Source organism: Elephas maximus, chromosome 3, assembly GCF_024166365.1.
Source record: "Elephas maximus indicus isolate mEleMax1 chromosome 3, mEleMax1 primary haplotype, whole genome shotgun sequence".
Classification (NCBI taxonomy): Eukaryota; Metazoa; Chordata; class Mammalia; order Proboscidea; family Elephantidae; genus Elephas; species Elephas maximus.
Window position 1 is genome coordinate 140448711 of NC_064821.1, and position 22186 is coordinate 140470896.

At 42.2% G+C, this 22186-nt stretch overlaps 1 long non-coding RNA gene and 1 other non-coding gene across 2 annotated transcripts in view; one reads left to right on the forward strand and one right to left on the reverse strand.

The window, feature by feature from the left end:
• The window catches only part of LOC126071572 (uncharacterized), a 35704-nt gene extending 15399 nt beyond the window's left edge, over window positions 1-20305 (forward strand). The window contains exons 2-3 of the long non-coding RNA XR_007516354.1: window positions 16341-16401; window positions 20054-20305. This is a non-coding gene — a long non-coding RNA (uncharacterized LOC126071572). The remainder of the gene's footprint in view (window positions 1-16340; window positions 16402-20053) is intronic.
• On the reverse strand, window positions 16883-16955 carry TRNAK-CUU (transfer RNA lysine (anticodon CUU)). The gene has a single exon. It is a non-coding gene; the product is annotated as a tRNA-Lys (tRNA).
• Window positions 20306-22186: the final 1881 nt, after the last annotated feature.

Consider the following 22186-nt stretch of genomic DNA (forward strand, 5'->3'; position numbering starts at 1 on the left):
TTGGCTTCCCGGCTGGTAGGGACTAAGTCACTGTCCAGGCCCCTGAGCATCCTGCTTCAGAGCACAAGGGGGAGCTGGGCATTGGAGAGAAGCTCCTGTGCAGAGGGGGCATCTGACTGCGAGAGCAACTCCATCCTACCTTGGGCCTCTAAGAACAGTCTCCTCCTGTGCTTTTTTTCCTCCAGAGGGAACTCTAGACGTCCATGGAAAAGAAAGGACAACCAGGATCTAAGGGTCTGTTTCAACCTACCCCATGAGGTCCTTCATAGACCTACCACGGATCCACCCTCTTGGTGCTGTTACTGGAATGTGCAAACTTTCCACGACCATTGCGGGTACTTTTCTCCCAGTTCTTCAGGCACAAGGGAAAGCTCCCACGACTCCAAGTGCATGTACTGTTTCTCTGCCTCCCCTTCCTCACTGTGTGGTCTAGAGCTGCGCTCTTCACTTCCTCCCTGAAGGCTTTGGGGAAATACGAAACCAAAAGCAAAAGGAATTCACTTATTAATAAACATATGTTTATTATCGAGCAAAAAGAAAAAAGAGAGAGAAAACAATTTGCAAGTAGCACACAAAGGGCTACAAAGCTGTACTGGTTTTGGAGCTCTATATGGAATTAAAGCTACAGTTAGTTGAACATTACTCTTCGTAAACAATCAGCTTAGTCAGTTTAAACTGGCATGAAGCTTGCTCTGACTTTCTCTTCTTCCTAATTCCTTATCAGTACCTCCTGTGGTTGCCCCTGACAATAATGCACTTCACATTGCACTTGGTTAGTTACTTTCTCAACATTCCTCCCAAAGTCCCAGAGAGGCTGGAGCAGATCTCTGCAGCCTCAGAGCCCGGAGTCCTGCTGGGCGGTAGTTTGTGGAGCTTCCTGCCCTGCTGGTGGTGAGCAGCGACTGTACGGAGTCCCCCCAGCTCACTTGGGCTTGATGTCAACACCCAAATGTGTCCAAAGGCAGGACTCTCAGCCTAAGTGTCTGTTGTGCTACCAGTCTCTGGAGTGCGCATGGTTGAACAGGCCAGAACAATGTTAAGATGTCCCCAGCCTGAGGTTAAAGGGCAATTCCTGACGTCAGATAACAAGTTTGGAAAACACTGGCACTGTGGGTCTGTGGCGCAATCAGTAAGCACCTTTGGCTGTTAACGGAAAGGTTGGTGGTTCGAGCCCACCCAGGGAAGCTATGCTTTACTTTAAGCTCTTCGTAGCTACTTAATAGCCGCTTTAGGTTTTTAGCAACTTTTATTCTCAGAGTCCTCTGGACCTCTATCCACTTTGAATCAGATGCCAAAATTTGCTGCGCAAAGATTCAACTCCCATAAAAGTGATTAAAAGAAGGAAATTTTTTTTTTTTCTGCAAAAAATATAATTCCTGAAAGCCCGCAAAAGCAGCTTCGAAGTTTACTTATTCCAGAGCCACTGCACGGATTCTCTCACTTCCTGCGGCTGAGGTTTCACAACTGCACACCCCGGAAACCTGAAAAGTTCCGATAATGCAGAATAAGAAAACTTCACACCTGTGGTGCAGTTGCAAACTCTGCGAGGAAATCTTGGTTCTGCCACAGTGGGACTTCGGAAAAGTTATCGAATTTTTTGGGTGTCTCTATTTCTTCATGTAAAAAAAGGGGCAAATAGAAGTACTTCCCTCATGGGTTCACCTAAATTTTAATGAGAGGGGCACATAAAGCATTTGAGCCCTGAATAAATGCTCCCTGACCTCAGCTATTATAATTGTTTTCAGTGGCATCATCATCACCCTTTTCATTATCTACCCCACCCTTTTCACAACTGCATATCCTTTCATAATACAGATAGACAATTGTATATTTAAGCATTTCTTAATTGATGGACATGACATTGGTTCTGATGTTTATTGTCATAAATAATTCTTCAGAGGACAGCTTATACAGATATTTTTAATCACGCGTGCAAGTATCTCTCTCAAATGGATTCCCGGATGTGGTGTTGCCTGATCAAAGTATTTGTGCATTTCTAATTTTGCTAGTTCCTGCCTACTTGCCCTCCAAAGGAGCTCTACCTAGTCATGTCCCCACATTCTGAGAGAATGCTTTTTTCTGGGCAACACAGTATCTGGCATTTTAATAGCAGCTCAAGCCCATGACTTTTGCGTAGAGAATGCTATTGCTTGCTGGTTTCACACATTATGAATTTTGTGGATGAGGGGCTGGCTCTGTGATGTTCTTCTGTCTTCTGACTCCTGGGATTCTGGAAAAGTGGTTCCCAGGAGAGACTTGAGCTTGCATTGACCTGACTGTAGAGGTGTGGACAGAGGTAACCCTTTTCCCATCGACCCTGTGACAGAGAGCCCAGGCTGCAGCTGCCGAGGAACCCAGAACTCACCCACTCTCCAGAGTGGGGCCTTCATGGCTGGTCCTGAGCCAAATACAAATTGGAAAGGGAAGACTTTCTTTTTTCTTTTTTTATTGAATTTTAGGTGAAAGTTTACAGAACAAGCTAGTCTCTCAACAAACAGCACACACATTGTTGTATGGCATGAGTTAACAACCCCACGACATGTCAACGTTCTCCTTCTCAACCCTGGGTTTCCTATTACCAGCTCTCCTGCTCCCTCCTACCTTCCAGTCCCTGCCCCAGGGCTGGTGTGCCACTTTAGTCTGTTTTTCTCCATGGGCCTGTTCAATCTTTGGCTGAAGGGTGAACCTCAGGAGTGGCCTCATTACTGAGCTGAAAGGGTATCGGGGGCTATATTATCAGGGTTTCTGCAGTCTCCGTCAGGCCAGCAAATCTGGTCTTTCTTTTTTAATTTTTATTGTGCTTTAAGTGAAAGTTTACAAATCAAGTCGGACTCTCATACAAAAATTTATAAACACCTTCCTATATACTCCTAATTGCTCTCCCCCTAATGATACAGCACACTCCCTCTCTCCACTCTCTCTCCTTGTATACATTCGGGTAGCTTCTGGCCACCTCTGCCCTCTCATCTCCCCTCTAGACAGGAGATGCCAACATAGTCTCATGTGTCGACTTGATCCAAGAAGCTTGTTCTTCACCAGTCTCATTTTCCATCCCCTATTCCAGTCCAATCCCTGTCTGAAGAGTTGGCTTTGGGAATGGTTCCTGCCCTGGGGTAAGAGAAAGTCTGCGGTCTATGGTCGCCAGGGTTCCTCCAGTCCCAGTCTGACCATTAAGTCTGGTCTTTTTACGAGAATTTGGGGTCTGCATCCCACTGCTGTCCTGCTCCCTCAGGGTTTCTCTGCTGAGTTCCCTGTCAGGGCAGTCATCGGTTGTGGCCGGGCACCATCTAGCTCTTCTGGTCTCAGGCTGATGTAGTCTCTGGTTTATGTGGTCCTTTTTGTCTCTTAGGCTCATAATTATTTTGTGCCTTTGGTGTTCTTCATTATTCCTTTTTCCAGGTGGGATGAGACCCATTGATGCATCTTAGATGGCCGCTTACTAGCGTCTAAGACCCCAGACGTCACTCTCCAAAGTGGGATGCAGAATGTTTTCTTAAATAGATTTTATTATGCCAATTGACTTAGATGTCCCCTGAAACCACCGTCCTCAAACCCCTACCCCTGCTATGCTGGCCTTTGAAGTGTTCAATTTTTTAAGGAAATCTCTTTGTTTTTCATTTAGTCCATTTTTGTTGACCTCTCCTATATTGTGTATTCTCTTTTCCTTCACCTAAAATGAAACTTATCTACTATCTAATTAGTGAATACCCCTCTCCCTCTCTCCCACCCTCCCCTCTCTCGTAACCATCAAAGAGTATTTTCTTCTCTGCTGAAACTGTTTCTCCAGTTCTTATAATAGTGGTCTTATACAATATTTGTCCTTTTGCAATTGACTGATTTCACTCAGCATAATTTCTTCCAGATTCCTCCATGTTATCAAATGTTTCATGGATTCAACATTGTTCTTTATTGATGTGTAGTATTCCATTGTGTGAATATACCATAGTTTATTTATCCATTCTTCCGTTGATGGGCACCTTGGTTGCTTCCAACTTTTTTCTATTGTAAACAGTGCTGCCATGAACATGGGTGTGTATATATCTGTTCGTGTAAAGGCTCTTATTTCTCTAGGATATATTCCAAGGAGTAGAATTGCTGGATCATATGGTAGTTCTATTTCTAGCTTTTTAAAAGGAAGCACCAAATTGATTTCCAAAGTGGTTGTACCATTTTACATTCCTACCAGCAGTGTATAAGTGTTCTAGTCTCTCCACAACCTCTCCAACATTGATTATTTAGTGTTTTTTGGATTAATGCCAGCCTTGCTGGAGTGAGATGGAAACTCATTGTAGTTTTGATTTGCATTTCTCTAATGGCTAATAATCAAGAGCATTTCCTCATGTACCTGTTAGCCGCCTGAATGTCTTCTTTAGTGAAGTGCCTGTTCATATCCTTTGCCCTTTTTTAAATTGGGTTATTTGTCTTTTTGTGGTTGAGTTTTAGCAGAATTATGCAGATTTTAGAGATCAGGCGCTGGCTGGAAATGCCATAGCTGAAAACTTTTTCCCAGTCTGTAGGTAGTCTTTTTACTCTTTTGGTGAAGTCTTTGGATGAACACAGGTGTTTGATTTTTAGGAGCTCCCAGTTATCTGGTTTCTCTTTGTCATTTTTGGTAATGTTTTGTATTCTGTTTATGCCTTGTATTAGGGCTCCTAATGTTGTTCCTATTTTTTCTTCCATGATCTTTATTGTTTTAGACTTTATGTTTAGGTCTTAGATCCATTTGGAGTTAGTTTTTGTGCATGATGTGAGGTATGGGTCTTGTTTCATTTTTTTGCAGATGGATATCCACTTATGCCAGCACCATTTGTTAAAAAGATTGTCTTTTCCCCAATTAACTGACACTGGGCCTTTGTCAAATATCAACTGCTCATATGTGGTTGGATTTAAGTCTGGATTCTCAGTTCTGTTCTGTCTATGTGTCTGTTTTTGTACCAGTACCAGGCTGTTTTGACTACTGTGGCAGTGTAACAGGTTCTAAAATCAGGTAGAGTGAGGCCTCCCACTTTGTTCTTCTTTTTCAGTAATGCTTTAATTATCCTATTACCTTCTATATGAAATTGGTGATTTGTTTCTCCATCTCATTAAAAAATATCGTTGAAATTTGAATGGGAATTGCATTAAATCTAAAGATGGCTTTTGGTACAATAGACATGAGCAAGGTATGTTTTTCCACGTATGTAGGTCTCTTTTGGTTTCTTTTGGTATTTTTCTCTGTATAAGTCTTTTATATCTTGGGTAAGATTTGTTTCTAAGTATTTTATCTTCTTGGGGGCTACTGCGAGTGGTATTGATTTGGTGATTTCCTCTTTGATGTTCTTTTTGTTGGTGTAGAGGAATCCAACTGATTTTTGTATGTATGTTTATCTTGTATCCTGATAGTCTGCTGAACTCTTCTATTAGTTTCAGTAGTTTTTTTTTGAGGATTCTGTAGGGTTTTCTGTGTATAAGATCATATCATCTGCAAATAGAGATACTTTTACTTCTTCCTTACCAATCTGGATGCCCTTTATTTCTTTATCTAGCCCAAGTGCTCTGGCTAGGACCTCCAGCACAATGTTGAATAAGAGTTGTGATAAGGGGCATCCTTGTCTGGTTCCCATTCTCAAGGGGAATGCTTTTGGAATCTTTCCATTAAGGATGATGTTGGCTGTTGGCTTTGTATAAATGCCCTTTATTATGTTGAGGAATTTTCCTTCTGTTCCTATTTTGCTGAGAGCTTTTATCATGAACAGGTGTTGGGCTTTCTCAAATGCCTTTTCTGCATCAGTTGATAAAATCATGTGGCTCTTGTCTTTTGTTTTATTTATATGGTGGATTACATTAATTGCTTTTCTAATATTGAACCATCCTTGCATACCTGGTATAAATCCCGCTTGGTCATGGTGAATTATTTTTTTGATGTGTTGTTGAATTCTATTGGCTAGAACTTTGTTGGGGGTTTTTACATCTAAGTTTATGAGGTATATAGGTCTGTAATTTTCTTTTTTCGTGGTGTCATTACCTGGTTTTGGTATCAGGGATATGGTGACTTCATAGAATGAGTTCAGGAGTATTCTGTCCTTTTCTATGCTCTGAAATACCTTTAGTAGTAGTAGTGTTAATTCTTCTCTGAATGTTTGGTAGAACTCTGCAGGGAAACAATAGCAGACAGGGCTTTTTTTTGTTGGGAGTTTTTTGATTACTTTTTCAATCTTTTCTTTTGTTATGGGTCTATTTAGTTGTTCTACCTCTGTTTGTGTTAGTTTAGGTAGGTAGTGTGTTTCTAGGAATTTGTCCATTTCTTCTAGGTTTTCAAATTTGTTAGAGTACAATATTTGGTAGTAATCTCATATGATTCTTTTAATTTCTGTTGGGTCTGTTGTAATATTGCCCATCTCATTTCTTATTCAGGTTATTTGCTTACTCTCCTGTTTTTCTTTCATCCATGTGGTCAATGGTTAATCCTGTTAATTTTTTCAAAGAACCAGCTTTTGGTTTTGTTAATTCTTTCAATTGTTTTTCTACTTTCTATTTCATTTAGTTCTGCTCAAATTTTTACTTTCTTCTAGTGCCTGAAGGTTTCTTCTGTTGCTCTCTTTCTATTTGTTCAAGTTGTAGGGATAATTCTTTGATTTTGGCCCTTTCTTCTTTTTGGTTGTGTGCTTTTATTGATATAAATTGGCCTCTTAGCACCGCTTTTGCTGTGTCCCAAAGGTTGTGATAGGAAGTGTTTTCATTCTCACTGGATTCTATGAATTTCTTTATTCTATAATCCAGTCTTTTTTGAGCAGGATATTATTCAATTTCCAAGTGTTTGATTTCTTTTCCCTGCTTTTTCTGTTATTGATTTCCACTTTTATGGCCTATGGTCAGAGAAGATGCTTTGTAATATCTCAGAGTTTTGGATTCTGCTAAGGCTTGCTTTATGACCCAATATGTGGTCTATTCTAGAGAATGTTCCATGTGCACTACAAAAGAAAGTATACTTGGTTGCTGTCAGATGGAGTGTTCTGTATATGTCTATGAGGTCAAGCTGGTTGATCATGGCATTTAGATCTTCCGTGTCTTTGTTGAGCATCTTTCTGGATGTCCAGTCCTTCACCGAAAGTGGTGTGTTGAAGTTTCCTACTATTATTGTGGAGCTGTCTATCTCACTTTTCAATGTTGATAGAGTTTGTTTTATGTATCTTGCAGTCCTGTCATTGGGTGCATAGATGTTTAATATGGTTTTATCTTCTTGGTGTATTGTCCCTTTAATCATTATATAGTGTCCTTCCTTGTCCTTTCTGATGGACTTAACTTTAAAGTCTATTTTGTTAGTAATTAATATTGCCACTACTGCTCTTTTCTGATTGTTGTTTGCTTGATATATTTTTTCCATTCTTGAAGTTTTAGTTTGTTTGTGTCTCTAAGTCTAAGGTGTGTCTCTTGTAGGCAGCACATAGACGGATCATGTTTTTTTAATCCATTCTGCCACTCGCTGTCTCTTTATCGGTGCATTTAGTGCATTGACATTCCGTGTAATTATGGATAGGTACAAGTTTACTGCTGTCATTTTGATGTCTTTTTTTTTGTGTTGTCGACAGTTTTTTTTCCCCACTTAATTTTTCTTGTTGAGTAGTTTATATATTTTCTCTTCCTCTTCTTTGTTGTTGATTTTGTTTCTGCTGAGTCTCTTTTTTTTCTTCTATTTTATTTTGATGAGTAGGATAGTCTCCTTTGTCGTTACCTTAACATTTATCCCTATTTTTCTAAGTTTAAACCTTACTTTTATTTCTTTATATCTCATTGTCTTCCTCTCCATATGAAAAATTTATGACTATATTTCTACTACATTATGACTACATTTCTTAGTCCCTCTTTATTTAATGTTATCTTCTTTTACATAATGACACCACTGTTTCCCTGTTTTGAGCGTTTTTTAATCTCAATTTATTTTTGTGATTTCCCTGTCTGAATGAACATCTGATTGCTCTGTCCAGTGTTCTAGTCTTGGGTTGATACCTGATATTTTTGATTTTCTAACCAAAGAACTCCCTTTAGTATTTCTTGTAGTTTTGCTTTGGTTTTTTTTTTTTTTTTTAATAATTTTTATTGTGCTTTAAGTGAAAGTTTACAAATCAAGTCAGTCTCTCTCAAATAAACTTATATACACCTTACTACATACTCCCACTTACTCTCCCCCTAATGAGTCAGTCTGCTCCCTCCTTCCAGTCTTTCCTTTCATACAATTTTGTCAGTTTCTAACCCCCTCTACCCTCCCATCTCCCCTCCAGACAGGAGATGCCAACACAGTCTCCAGTGTCCACCTGATGCAAGTAGCTCACTCCTCATCAACATCTCTCCCCAACCCATTGTCCAGTCCAATCCACGTCTGCTGAGTTGGCTTCGGAAGTAGTTCTTATCCTGGGCCAGCAGAAGGTTTGGGGACCATGACCACCGAAATTCTTCTAATCTTAGTCAGACCATTCAGTCTTGTCTTTTTATGAGAATTTGGGGTCTGCATCCCACAGTTTTCCTGGTCCCTCAGGGGTTCTCTATTGTAATCCCTGTCAGGGCAGTCATTGGTTGTGGCTGGGCACCATCTAGTTCTTCTGGTCTCAGGATAATGTAGTCTCTGGTTCATGTAGCCCTTTCTGTCTCTTGGGCTTGTAATTACCTTGTGACCTTGGTGTTCTTCATTCTCCTTTGATCCAGGTTGGTTGAGACTCATTGATGCATCTTAGATGGCCGCTTGTTAGCATTTAAGATCCCAGATGCCACACCTCAAAGTGGGATGCAGAATATTTTCTTAATAGAATTTATTTTGCCAGTTGACTTAAATGTCCCCTGAAGCCATAGTCCCCAAACCCCCGCCCTTGCTCTGCTGACCTTCGAAGTGTTCAGTTTATTCAGGAAACTTCTTTGCTTTTGGTCCAGTCCAGTTGAGCTGACCTTCCCTGTACTGAGTGTTCTCCTTCCCTTCACCTAAATTATTGCTTTGGTTTTTACCAATTCCCTAAACTTCTGTTTATCTGGAAATGTCCTAATTTCACCTTCATATTTGAGAGACAGTTTTGCTGGATATATGATTCTTGGCTGGCAATTTTTTTCCTTCAATGCTTTAAATAAGACATTCAATTGCCTTCTTTCTGCATGGTTTTCTGCAGAGTAGTCTGAGCTTATTCTTATTAACTCTCCTTTGTAGGTGACTTTTCATTTATCCCTAGCTGCTCTTAAAATTCTCCCTTTATCTTTGGTTTTGGCAAGTTTGATTATAATATGTCTTTGGTGACTGTCTTAAAATCTACCTTATGTGGAGTTCAATGAGCATCTTGGATTGATATCTTCTCATCTTTCATGATATCAGGAAAGTTTTCTGCCAACAAATCTTCAACAATTCTCTCTGTATTTTCTGTTATCCTACCCTGTTCTGATACTGCAATCACTCGTGGGTTATTTCTCTTGATAGAGTCCCATATGATTCTTAAGTTTTCTTCGTTTTTTAAAATTCTTTTATCTGATTTTTCTTCAAATATATTGGTGCCAAGTGCTTCATATTCAAGGTCACCAATTCTGCCTTCCATTTGCTCAATCCTGCTCCTCTGACTTTCTATTGAGTTGTCTAATTCTGTAATTTTACTGTTGATTTTCTGAACTTCTGTTTGCTGTCTCTTTGTGGATTCTTGTAACTTAGTAAATTTTTCATTATGCTCTTGAATGACCTTTTTAATTTCTTCAGTGGTTTTATCTGTGTGTTCCTTGGCTTGTTCTGCATGTTGCCTGATTTCCTTCTTGATGTCTTGAAGGGCTCTGTATATTAATCTTTTTAATTCTGCATCCGGTAATTCCAGGAAGACACCTCCATCCAGAAGATCCTTTGATTCTCTGTTTTGAAAGCTTGTCAAAGTGATCGTGGTCTGTTTATTTATGTGGTTTGATATTGACTGTTGTCTTTGAGCCATCTGTAAGTCATTGTATTAGTTTATTTTGTGTTTGCTTACTGTATCCTAGTTTCTTGATTTGTTTTGTTTTGGTATGTCCAAAATGGGTTGCTTGTGTGAGCTAGCTTGAGTATTTTTGCCTTTGGAGCTCTGACGTCCTGTAACCAGATGGGTAGAGCTGTTATCATGTATATGAGCTATGAGTCCATTCACTTTTCTTGTGTAGATTCAGCTCAGGTGTCCAGGTAGCTGGTCATCAAGTGTGTGGTACAGGCTTTGTCCTGCAGTCTTAGAGAGGCAGGGGTGTTTGGTGTAGGTACCGGTATCTGGTTGCAGCAGGGGGTCATGCTCTGAACAGGGCAGGGTGCTGAGAACCGTTCCCCGAGTGTCTCTGAGGAAAGCACGTTCCTGTTCCCTAGAGCGTACAGGTGGGTGGGTTCTGCGGATGGACCATGGGCACCTAATGCTTTTGGTTGTAAGGGCTGGGAGGTACCAGTTATCCTTTGGCCCCTGTCGCGGTGGCTGGGAGACTTGAGCAGAGCCACCAGTCCTTAGGCCCCTGATGTGGGTAGGTGAGGACCCTGTTTAATAGGAAAAGCAATGTCAAATATCAAACACCCGCCTCTCCACCACACAGCTTCAACAGTTGCAGTCTGTCAGCAAGGGCCTGTTCTCCTGAAATAGGCCCACATAGGTCTATGCAGGTGGAAAGGTATTCAAGGTCCGTGGACCATTAATGCCTGGACAGGAGCCGCTTCTGTTCTGAGCTCCCCAGGTTAGTGGAGCTGGCAAATTACCTTTTCTCCCTGTTGTGAATTTATTCGTTCTCCAAGTCTGGGAGCATGGCCCAGGGCACTCGAATGGGCCTATCTCAGGCCCAAGGAAATCAACAGCCACCGAAGCCGGCTTGGGGGTGGGAGGGGGCACGGTAAAATATATGCAAGTAGTTAGCTTTGCTGAAAGTGCTGTTCTTCTCCGGTTACGGAGGTGCAAGTAGGCTGAGCAGCTGGCTGCTTCTCCCTGAGGAAACTGTGGCTGAACACTAATACCAGCCCACTGCAGCTGCTCCTGGGAATGGTGCCCGAAGGATCCCAGTGATTCAGGTCCGGCAACTCCTCTCTGCTTCTGAACTGTATCTCCCTCCCCTGCTGCTGAGTCCGTTTTCTAACTTTGATGTTCAGGGCTCCTAGTTTGTCATAAATCTAATAGTTTTAGTTGATTTTTAGGGTCTTTGTTGTAAGAGGGATTTCTGGAAGCATTTGGCTGTTCCGCCATCTTGGCCACCTCCTCTGGTCTTTCTTTTTGAGTTAGAATTTTGTTCTATATTTTTCTCCAGCCCTGTCCAGGACCTTCTATTGTGATCCCTTTCCAAGCAGTCAGTGGTGGTAGCCAGGCACCGTCTAGTTGTACTGGACTCAGTCTCGTAGAGGCCATGGTAGATGTTGTCCTTTAGTCCTTTGGACTAATATTTTCCTTATGTCTTTACTTTTTTTCATTTTTCCTTGCTCCTGAGGGGTGAGACCATTGGAGTATCCTAGATGGCTCCTCACAGGCTTTTAAGACCCCAGATGCTACTTACCAAAGTAGAATGTAGAACATTTTCTTTATAAACTCTGTTACACAAATTGAGCTAGTTGTTCACCCAGATCATGGTCCCCGCAGCCCTCAGCCCAGCAATTTGGTCCTTCACGAGGTTTGGATGCATCTATAGAGCTTCCATGATCTTGCCTTGTACAAGTTGTGCTGGCTTCCCCAGTAATGCGTACTGTCTCACCCTTCACCAAAGTTATTGCTTATCTATTGTCTACTGAGAGTTTTGGAAAGGGAAGACTTTTAAGTTTAATTTTTCATGCGATTAGGGCTTTAAATAATGGATTTTTTTCTTATTTTCTGTGGCAACTAGAGGAGTGATTGCATCCTTGAGACTTTATTTGGGGAAACTTAATACTAGAGGGTGTTCTATTGTGCTTGCGTAATTGTTTGGTCCATGCTGGTATGTGGTGCTTACTATAAAATATTGTCTGGTGAGCTGGGGTGGACAAGTAGCTAATGAAAACTTGTCATAGGAAATAGAGGATGAATTCTCATATAATTTTACCTAGAATTTATTCCGACTTTGACCCTTTTAGAGGTTAGGGTGATAACATTAAAGAGACATCATTTGAACATCTAAAATGCTTGCCATAGTGACCAGGTTGCAAGTTCTTAGGCAGAGTCACATGAGTTGGGAGTAGGACTTTTTTTTTGTACTTCTGTGATCCTTTCAGCCCAGAGGGATTTGCATATGGTTGTGTAACAATAGAAAATCTAGGGAATATGTAGAAAGGCACATGTGGTGAGAACATTTTCAGCTTCTCTACTTAAGCTGCTAGTTCCTGATGACTGAACAAATACTAACCTCATTGTTTCAAATACAGACTATGTATTGAAGTTCAATAAGTGTTTAGGAGAGTGGAACAAAAGCACAGGACTGAGGCTTTCTCTAATTTCTATTTCACAAATGATACATCAGTGGTGAGGCTGACTCATGCAGGGGAAGAGTCCCCCACCCCTGCCTTGCTTTTTCCTTCCCACCTCTTTTTGGTGACTCCTATCATCCATTTATATCTGGGGTAATGAGATAATATCCAGTTTAGACTTAGGAGAAGGAAAGAAAGAACACGTTAGGACTTCAGCCTGACACGTGCTCTCCCTCAGTTTATAAGAATTCCCTAAGTGGGATGAAAGCCCTATAAAAAATGTTACCATTCCTTATTCCATAGATCAGGGTAGACAGATTATTGTCAGGGTAAGAGTGAGGGTTTCCTGGGTGTCTTGGCTAAACAGCATCTACTAGCATCTCGACCAATTACTGCTTCATCCATACAATTGATAAAGTTGTATGCCTGTACTATTGTCTTAAAAGGCCATATAGCAAAATATTAACAAGAATTACCTCTTAGGATTGGAATTGAGAAATGGGAAATTTCATTTCTTCTTTACATCTTATGCATTTGTTTGTTTTATGGCAAGCATGACTTTATTACTTTTATAAAAATAAATGACCGACTTTAAAAGAATGTATTAAAATCCTCAGACAAACCAGATCGTGTTGACCTGCTGTGACTCAAAGTTGACCACAGGCTGCGGAAGCCACAAGGCAAATCATTAACCCACAATCATTGCCTCTGTCCTGAGAGCTCAGGGAATTAACAGTGTTTACAGACTTCTTAAGGCATCATAATGCAGAAGTTCCACAGGATTTTCTTTCCTTTCTTCTTCCCTTGGTTTTTCCACTCTTCTCTGGGCTAGAAGCCCACAGATACTAAAAAAAAAAAAAAAAAAAAAATCTTAAAAAAAATTCTTCATTTTGTATTTCTAGAAGCATTACCATTACTTTTTTGTGAAAAAGAAAATAGAGTTATGGTATTCAAAACATACATTGGCTACAGAACTTTATTTTAATGAAATAGGAAGGCAATTTGTGGAAATTTTTGTTGTTGTTTAGCTGTTTCCCTTTATTTACTTATTTATTCATTTATTTTTATTGTGCTTTATTTTTTTTTTTTAGGTGAAAGTTTACAGCTCAAGTTAATTTCTCATTCAAAAATTTATATACATATTGTTTTGTGACATTATCCCTGCAATGTGACAGCATACTCCTCCTTTCCACCCCGGGTTCCCTGTATCCATTGGATCAGTTCCTGTCTCTTCCTGCCTTCTTATCCGGCCTCTGGACAGGAGCCACCCTTTTGGTCTTGTATATCTGATTGAACTAAGAAACACATTCCTCGTGTGTATTATTTTTTGTTTTATCATCCTATCTAACCTTTGTCTGAAGAGTGGGCTTCGAGAATGGTTTTAGTTCTGGGTTAACAGGGTGTCCAGGGGCCATAGTTTTAGGGACCCTCAAGTCTTTGTCAGACCACGAAGTCTGGTCTTTTTATGTGAATTTGGGCTCTGCTCCACACCTTTCTCCTGCTCCATCCAGGACTCTCTGTTATGTTCCCTGTTAGGGCAGTCATTAGTGGTAGATGGGCACCATCTAGTTCTTCTGGTCTCACTCAGGCTGGTGGAGCCTCTGGTTTAGATTGGTGAAAAACTTATCTCAGTGTTAATAATGCTCTGAGTGAAAGAAAGAGTGAATCAAATGAATACATACAGATAGATAGCTTTTCAGTCAAGATGTGATACAGGCCCAAAGACAGCAAACCCATTCTCATAAATCAGGAAATACACACTTTCAAAAAAAAAAAGCTTATTTGACACCCAAATTCCATCAATGACAAAATTAATCAAAACAAAATCTTAAGAATGAAAAAGCCATGTGTGCTGGGTGTTCTGCATTGTCCCTCTAGATCCATTCTCACTATTATCCACTCCATTTTATGTCCCAGGAGGCTGACCCCTGCATAAAAAGTTTCCATTGCCCACTTGATTCTTGGAGGATACAGCCAATGGGATACATTAACTGGAGATAGAAGGGTGGCAAGAATATGACGTGGGGAGTAATTATTCCCTGCAGGCTGGCAGAGTTGTGTTCCCTCCATGAAGTCCACAGCTATTGTCCAGGGCCGCTCCATGACAGCTGCAGACTTAGCTACAACTATGACTTCATCCAGGTTCCAGAAATATCTCTCTCTCCTTGCCCCACCAGGTCTAGGGATGGTAATGACTCTTCACTGTTGCAAGTGCTGGGATGTTGCACCATCTTTTGGTGACTGCTTTCCCCTCTTAGACAGAGTCCAGTAATCTTGAGATGGAGGTCCCAGGAAACTTCCTCAATCCTCAGCAGGTAGGGTCTTCAGAGAACCTCAGGGGATGTGCCACAGGATTATCTGGGAGCTAATTGTGTCTGTAGTCAACTCATTAGCAGAAGAATAAATACACCCTTCTTCCTTTAAAACTACCTGCAGTGAAAATTTCATTGTCTCATGGGCAGATCCATTCCCCGACAAAAGTCAAAAGGCAACAAACTGGTAAAATACTTGAAAAGCCTTTCTAAGCCTGACAGAAAACTCAGAAGCCTCAAGGGGAAAGGCTGATACATTTAACTACATAAAAATGTTATGAATTTGCATGGCAAAAAACAAATCATAAACAAATTTGTCAAGCACACAGCAGCAGACAAGGTGTAAGAATGGTGTGCGTGTGGTGTCTGACCTCCTCTAACTTCACAAGGTGGAAGGAGAATCAAGATTAGCAGCCCAAGGTTGATCCCTATGAGGCAGAGGTCAGACATGCCTCCTTTCTGCATCTTTACCATTCTGACACCAACCATCCTTCCCATGGTGCTCTCTACTTCTCTGTTGGGTTCAGTAATTCATTGCAATGGCCACTCAGAACTCATAGACCATACTCACGATTATGAGGTTTATTAGGGAAGTAACAGATTAGACTCCTGCTTTGAGGAGCTTCTCAGGGCAGAGATCCTGGGTCCAAAGGGTGTGCTGGCTTCTGGCTGTTCTCCGTTGGTGGTAGTGGGATCCTCTCTTTTTCACCCCTGGGGCGGCTCATCTCAGTCCAGCAAGATGGCAAAACTAACCTATCCCCTTGGTGGGCCACAATTACCCCATTACACAGTCCCACCCAATCACTTGGGTGGGAGTTATAAGATCATGTCTAGAGAGGCCACACAAAAGTGATACATCACACCGAGCAAGGCCAAGGCCTGGGTGATTTAGATCCAGACAATTGATTACTTATGTAGACAACAAAAGGATGAGTAGCCAAAGGTGCCTTGGTTCTAATCCCTCACACTAAAAAGGAAGACATGGAAACAAAAGGGGCCCGATGAATACAGCAACAGTTGTGGGGTATCTGTTGCTGGTGAGCCAATTCTAGAACGCAGCTAAGCAGTTTTATAGTTTGCAGCTATAGCCTGAGGGTGAACAGACCATAAAACCTCATATCTGACATCAGAACCTGGAAGGCGATAAAAAACTGTCCCATGACTGTCTCCCAGAGAAGATAGGGAGGGAAGTGGAGAGATGGTCTCAGGGTAGTTCTTCACAAGCCTCATGGCAGTTCTTTACATGCCTCCAAGGTCTCTTGTTCTGGGAGAATCGCTTTTTATGTTTAAGGATAAATCATTTCCCAGAAAATGATTTGGAAAAAGATAGTGCGAATGGTTGCACAGTTTGAAGAATGTAATCAATGTCACTGGGTTGTACTTGCAGAAATCGTTGAGTAGGCGTAGGTTTTATTAGGTATATTTTCACCAAAGGCACTCAGATACATATTTCTTCTCTCTCTTTTTTTTTTTTTCCTGATGTGTTGAAAATATATTGTTGCTGTTGTTAGGTGCCCTCAAGGGGGCTCCGACTCTTGGCCACCCTATGTACAACAGAATGAAACGTTGCCCAGTCCTGCTCCTGCTAACAATCCTTGCTATGTTTGAGCCCATTGTTGCAGCCACTGTGTCAATCTGTTTGACGGTCTTCCTCTCTTTCACAGACCCTCTACCAAGCATCATGTCTGTCTCCCGGGAGTGATCCCTCCGAATAACACATTCAAAGTAAGTAAGAGGAAGTCTCAGTGGCAGCAACTGACAATTTACAAGCTCTTTTTTTAATTCTGTTGGGGGAGCTTAGGTTGCAAAGTAGTTAAGACCTCTCAGCTGCTAATCAAAAGGTCGGCAGTTGAAATCCACCAGCGGTCCTTGGAAACCCTATGGGGCAGTTCTACTCTCTTCTACAGGGTCACTAAAAAAAAAAAAAAAAAAAAAACTAAACCCAGTGTCATTGAGTCGACCCTATAGGACAGAGTAGAACTGCCCTGCAGAGTTCCCAAGGAGCGCCTGGTGGATTTAAACTGCCGACCCTTTGGTTAGCAGCCATAGCACTTAACCACTATGCAACCAGGGTTTCCATAGGGTCACTATTTGTCAGAATTCACTCGATGGCAATGGGTTTTTCTTCTCTCTCTTTTTTTTTTTATTCGCTTGGTAAGCGGCCAGAGAAGATTTTATAACAATGAAAGGGAGGATAAAAAGTACCCGCCCAACGTGGGGCTCGAACCCACGACCCTGAGATTAAGAGTCTCATGCTCTACCGACTGAGCTAGTCGGGCGCTGCTGTTTTTTCCTTTCTACATAATTATCATTGTCTTTAGAGAGCTGAAGTCATAATTACTCAGTGTTGAAGTAATCCCTGAGTTTACAAATTCATGGACGCAGTCTCTACCTTTTCCCACTGAAAAACTCGAGGCTCAAAGACAGAGCTTGCACAGGGTCCGGCGGATTCACCGGACGTGGCAATCAAGAGTCCTGAAACCCCGATATTTCCGAAAATTCCTTCTGGACCCGGTCACTCTGAGAACCCGGTTTTGAGAACTCGGGCCCCGGAAGAGCGCGAAGGGAGGGCGGTGAGTGCGGCAAACAACCGCCGGGAGCAGGAGGACAGCGGAAACTTGCTCTTGGGACCTTGGAGCTGCAGCCCAAGCTCCGTCTTCCCGGTCCAAAACCCTTTTCTGCCCTAAACCATGATGGGGGAGGGGAGGCAGAGGGCGACACGTTATTGGAAAGTAGGTCCAATACCCTATTTGGGAGCACAATTTTGTTTTAAAATACTAAAATTTTGTGTGGACCGAATAAAAGAGCATATTCTTTGCGTAGAGGTCCCACCCAGATTTCAACTCAGACGGGATTCAGAGCTTCAGGCGTGATTGCTCGCCGGGTCCTTGGCTCCTCTCCCCAAAGCGTTCAGATCTCCAACCTCTGAAAGGCGTGAGCTCCGGGGTCATTCTCTTCATTCTCTAGAAGGGTCCTCTCGGCTGCTCCCTTGAAGGTGGAGGAGACTGTCCTTGCAGCCTTGGTTACAGCTTCCGCGGATTTTCACTTTGCCCTGAAGCGTCTCTTCGCATGGCTGGTGGAAACTATAATTCACCAATTCTTTGACTGCACTCCTGAGAGGCTGCCTCCAGCAAAAGCAGAATTACAGCTTTAAAAAGACTAGGCAGCTGAAGAAGTTTCAACTACATGTCATGACTGGGACTTGAACCGAAGTTGCTGAGACCATAATGCAGAGTCCTAACCACTATACCATCAAGACCGCCTGCACAGAACAACTGTACTTAAGTGCTCAAGGGAAATGGATGCACACGTCCACAAAAAACTCATCCAAAAATATTCATAGTAGCCTTGGTCAGGAGCAAACACTAGAAATAACCCAATTGCCCATCAATACTGGTGCGTTCACACTTTGAAATAAACTGCATTAATACTGTAGAAACTGACTAGTGAAGCAGGCAGGCAACAATGTGGATGAATATAATTAAAAATACTAAGCAGCTTGACCGAAAAAAAAAAAAAAGCCAGGTACTACAAGATATGCATTCATTAATGTGAACTCCAAAAGGAGGTAACACTAATCTCTGGTGATATAAATCATTATAGTGAATAACTAAGCGTGGGCGGGGAGGCGATTGATTGGAAAAGGGTTCTACAGACCTTGCTGGGATGATGGAATTCCCTGTAACTTGATCTGGGCAATGGTTACATTTTCCATTTTAATAAGCTGCCCGGTTAAGGTTTTTACATTTCACACTACGGGAGTTATATCTGAAGAGTTAACTGTTGGCATAAACATGGGGAATGGAGGATGGGGATAACACCGTGTAGAGCATGGCAAGGAGTTTGGATTATATTTTCGACTCACTAAAAATTCATTCTTCTTTAGTCTAAAAAAGTCACACTGATAGCTGAAATATCTCAGTCAGAAAAATGGTTGTGACCACATCTCATTAGACTCAGTGAGAGGCAGCATTTCACCTTCTCACTCATGGGGAACATCTATAGTTTCCCAATGACCAGACCCCAGGTTTGTGCACTATCAGATTTCCCTCGCTTCTCCTGACTCGCAGCTCTGAGTCCTGCCACTCTATGGCCTCAAATAAGGGGTGCGGCCTGTGCAAGAATTAAAGGCAGACCTCAGGAGGAGTCAGTTCGTGCCAAGACAGACGCCTGACACTGCCGAGGTTACTGTGGCCACCACGAAGAGTACCAACCACTCACTATCCGATCACCGCAGGCCATAAACTTGCTGACAGATGATGCGTTTCCTTGAATAGTTTTGAAGTAAAAACATTCACAATATTTCCTTGCTTTGCTGTTGGATGGCTACAGATAGTTTGCTTTTCTCTCTTTCAAGTCTTCTCTCGGTTCACTCCCTCGCCTTCCTTCCTATTCCGCTACGTCAGAAAAACCATTCTCTCCCCGCCAGGATGCCTCCTGAGTCTCCGCACAGGGCCTCCTGGAGGTCTGGTCCTCACCCACGCCTTCTCTTCACCGTTCCCCTTTCCTCCCCTTTTTTCCCAGCTCCCGCGCCACCGACGCCAACCAAGTCGAACCGGGGGTGTCCGGCGGTGCGGGTGGGCTGGCGAAGGCGGAGCAGAAGACGCGAAGGGACGTCCCGAAGCTCACCGGGCTCAGCGTGTCCTGGGCCCAGTCCGGGTCAGGCGGGGGTCGCAGACTAGGGGGTCTCTGGGGGTCGTTGGCTTCTGAATTAGGCGAAGAGCAAGGAGGGCGAATGCCATTCGGTGGCCCTTCTAGCTTGGGACTCACCGAAAGCACAGGTTTCAAATGAGAAGAAGAGCGCGATTTGTCCCCCCAACCCCTCTGGTTTTTCGACGCTGTGGAGCCTACGCAGCTGTGCCGCAGAAAGCGGGTGGCATCGGGGTTAGTGAGAAATTCTTGTTTATTGAGACCAGGAACACTGGCTACGGAAGACTCTGTGGCGCAACCGGTTAGCGCGTTCGGAAGTTAACCGAAAGGTTGGTAGTTCGAGCCCACCCCAGGAGGGGGAGCACTCCGTTACCGTCCTGTCCTCTCAGGTTCTCGGAGAAGAGTCATTGAGAACATATAAGGGATATGGCTGGGAATCCGGAAATGCTTGAAAGAATAAAATCATCATTAAACGAGCTTTTCCCAGTGTTTATGTGTACTATTATTTATTGAACACTTCCATCATTCTTGTACACATATCTCTGGCGACTTGTGCAAGTATTTCTATAGAGTACAGTCTGGAAGAGCAATTGCAGAAGAGGCACTATGCTGGGGCAATCTTAGGGCTCACCTTGTTTCCTGGTTTTCAAGGGTTGGTCGCCCCGGTTGCCTGATTTCCAGTGTTTTGAAAATCGGTGTTTCATAAAATTCGTCTTTTTTTGTTCAGGAGCCCCGTTGCCACAGTGGTTGAAGGCGCTCGATTGCTAACCCAAAGTCCGAAGTTTGAACCCACCAGGTGCTCTGCGGGAGAAAGATGTGGAAATCAGCTTCGGTAAAGATTACAACATTGAAAACCCTATGGGGCATTTCTAGTCTGTTCTGTAGGGTCGCTATCAGTCGGAATCTACTCCACAGCAACAGGTTTGGTTTTGGTTAGTCCATCTTTGCTAAAAGTGGAAAGCGTATGTTTAAGTGTTTTTCATTTGAGTTCAATAGTTGTATAAACGTATTTGCATTTCAATTTACTTTTCCAACTCAATGAGTCATTTTCTTCATACATTTGCCAGCACAACAAATTTTTTATACATCTGTGGTGCAACGAGTTCCTTTATGTGGCCTTTTGCCTTGGTTCTTTGGAAAAAAACACCTCTAGAGGTTTTTTTCCTAGCCTTGATGAGTTGTTACTTTTTCCCTAGTTCTTTGAAAAAACTACTTGAGGGACCTTGGAGGTTGCTTTCTACCCCAGAGGGCTGTTATTATGCCCAGGAAAGAAGCCAGTCTCTACAGGGAGTAAGACCTGGTGATCTGCTCCTGTAAAGATTGGCACCTAGGAAACCTCATGGGGCAGTTCTACCCTGTCAAGTGAGGTCACTATTAGTCAAAATCCACTTGATGGCACCTCACATGTTTGGTTAAAAATTGTAGATAGACATAGAAGTCTCCATGTTGCAAGCACTAATGTAACAATTGATGCAGGCAGGGATTATCAACAAACATTAAAACTTTTTAAGGATTCACACGTGCACACATACAGTGTGTTTACACACTCTCTAAGTATCCCACAAACTATCTAAAAATTACAAAGTGAAAAAAATGTCTCTTTACAGTAGAGAAGACAGACACATCCTTACACTAAGAATCAGTAACAGTGATGAACACACTGACCCCTCTTTCCTTCCTGACAGGATGCTGTACAAAGCACAGGGCATTACATATGTGGTGTTCTTGCCCAAAGTGTTCAGCTTGATCAGAATGTAGGGCAAGACAATGGGTCTGTCCTCTTCAAAAATTTAATGTCATCAAAAACCACAACAACAAAGGAGTAGGAAGGGGGTAGAGAGACAGTTCAATGTAATTAGGAACAAAGAGATGTAACAATCAAGTGCCATTTAGGAGCCTTGATCCGAGGTTGGAGAAAAAACAACAGCACCGCAACTTTCAACCTGCCCTCACTCTGGCCCTCTGGCTCTAGCTCTCTCACTTTCACACTCATGATATGTTTATATCTATCTTTCTCTCTATCAATCCAACTATCTGTCTATACAAAACAATGGAGGAAATTTGTATCTGGATACTATGTTAGATATTATTGAATTAATGTTGATATTCTTAAGTTTGATAATTGAATTGTATTATGGTGATATACATGCTGAGGTATTTAGGAGTTTTCTTTTTGTCTGAATTTACTAAAGAAATATGTATGTTTGTGTGGGTGTGTGTAGAGAAAGAAAGAGCAAATGAATACCAATTGCTGAACTTAGTATAACAGTGTGAGGTGATCATCGTATTGTTCTTTCAACTTTTTCTATAGGTTTGAAAATTTTCCAAGCAAATAGTTGGTGGGGATGGGGACAGGATGATTGTAAAATACGGTAGGCTGTGAAGCTCTGGCAGAGTCCTGGACTAAAATTGGTCTTTATCGGTCTCCCTCTTGCAAGAGGATGTGACAGTCCCCAGTACCACTCACTGCCACAATAAAACAAAGATCACTAACCTGCTGTACAAACTCATCTGACAGGATCCCCTCTTGCCACCCAGGATTTGAGAGAAGTGTCTCTTTCATCCTTCTTCCTTGAATCAGCTTTCTCTAGACTGGAGGTCTGGTAAGTTTGAGGCTACTTTGGGTGTTTCAAAGTTTCTGAATAAAATGTCCTGCTTTTACACATGATTGCAAAAGACAAGTCAATGTTTATGAGAAATTTATTTCCAGGGGAAAAACAAACAAACAGCAACAAAACAGGAGAGTAAAATTATTTGCAATGTCCCAGTTTCATCTACGCATATTCTCTGTATCTCTGTGTGTCCTCAGCAGAGACCTCTAGGATGGAACTTCTGCCAGAACTGTACAGGAAGGTTTTTC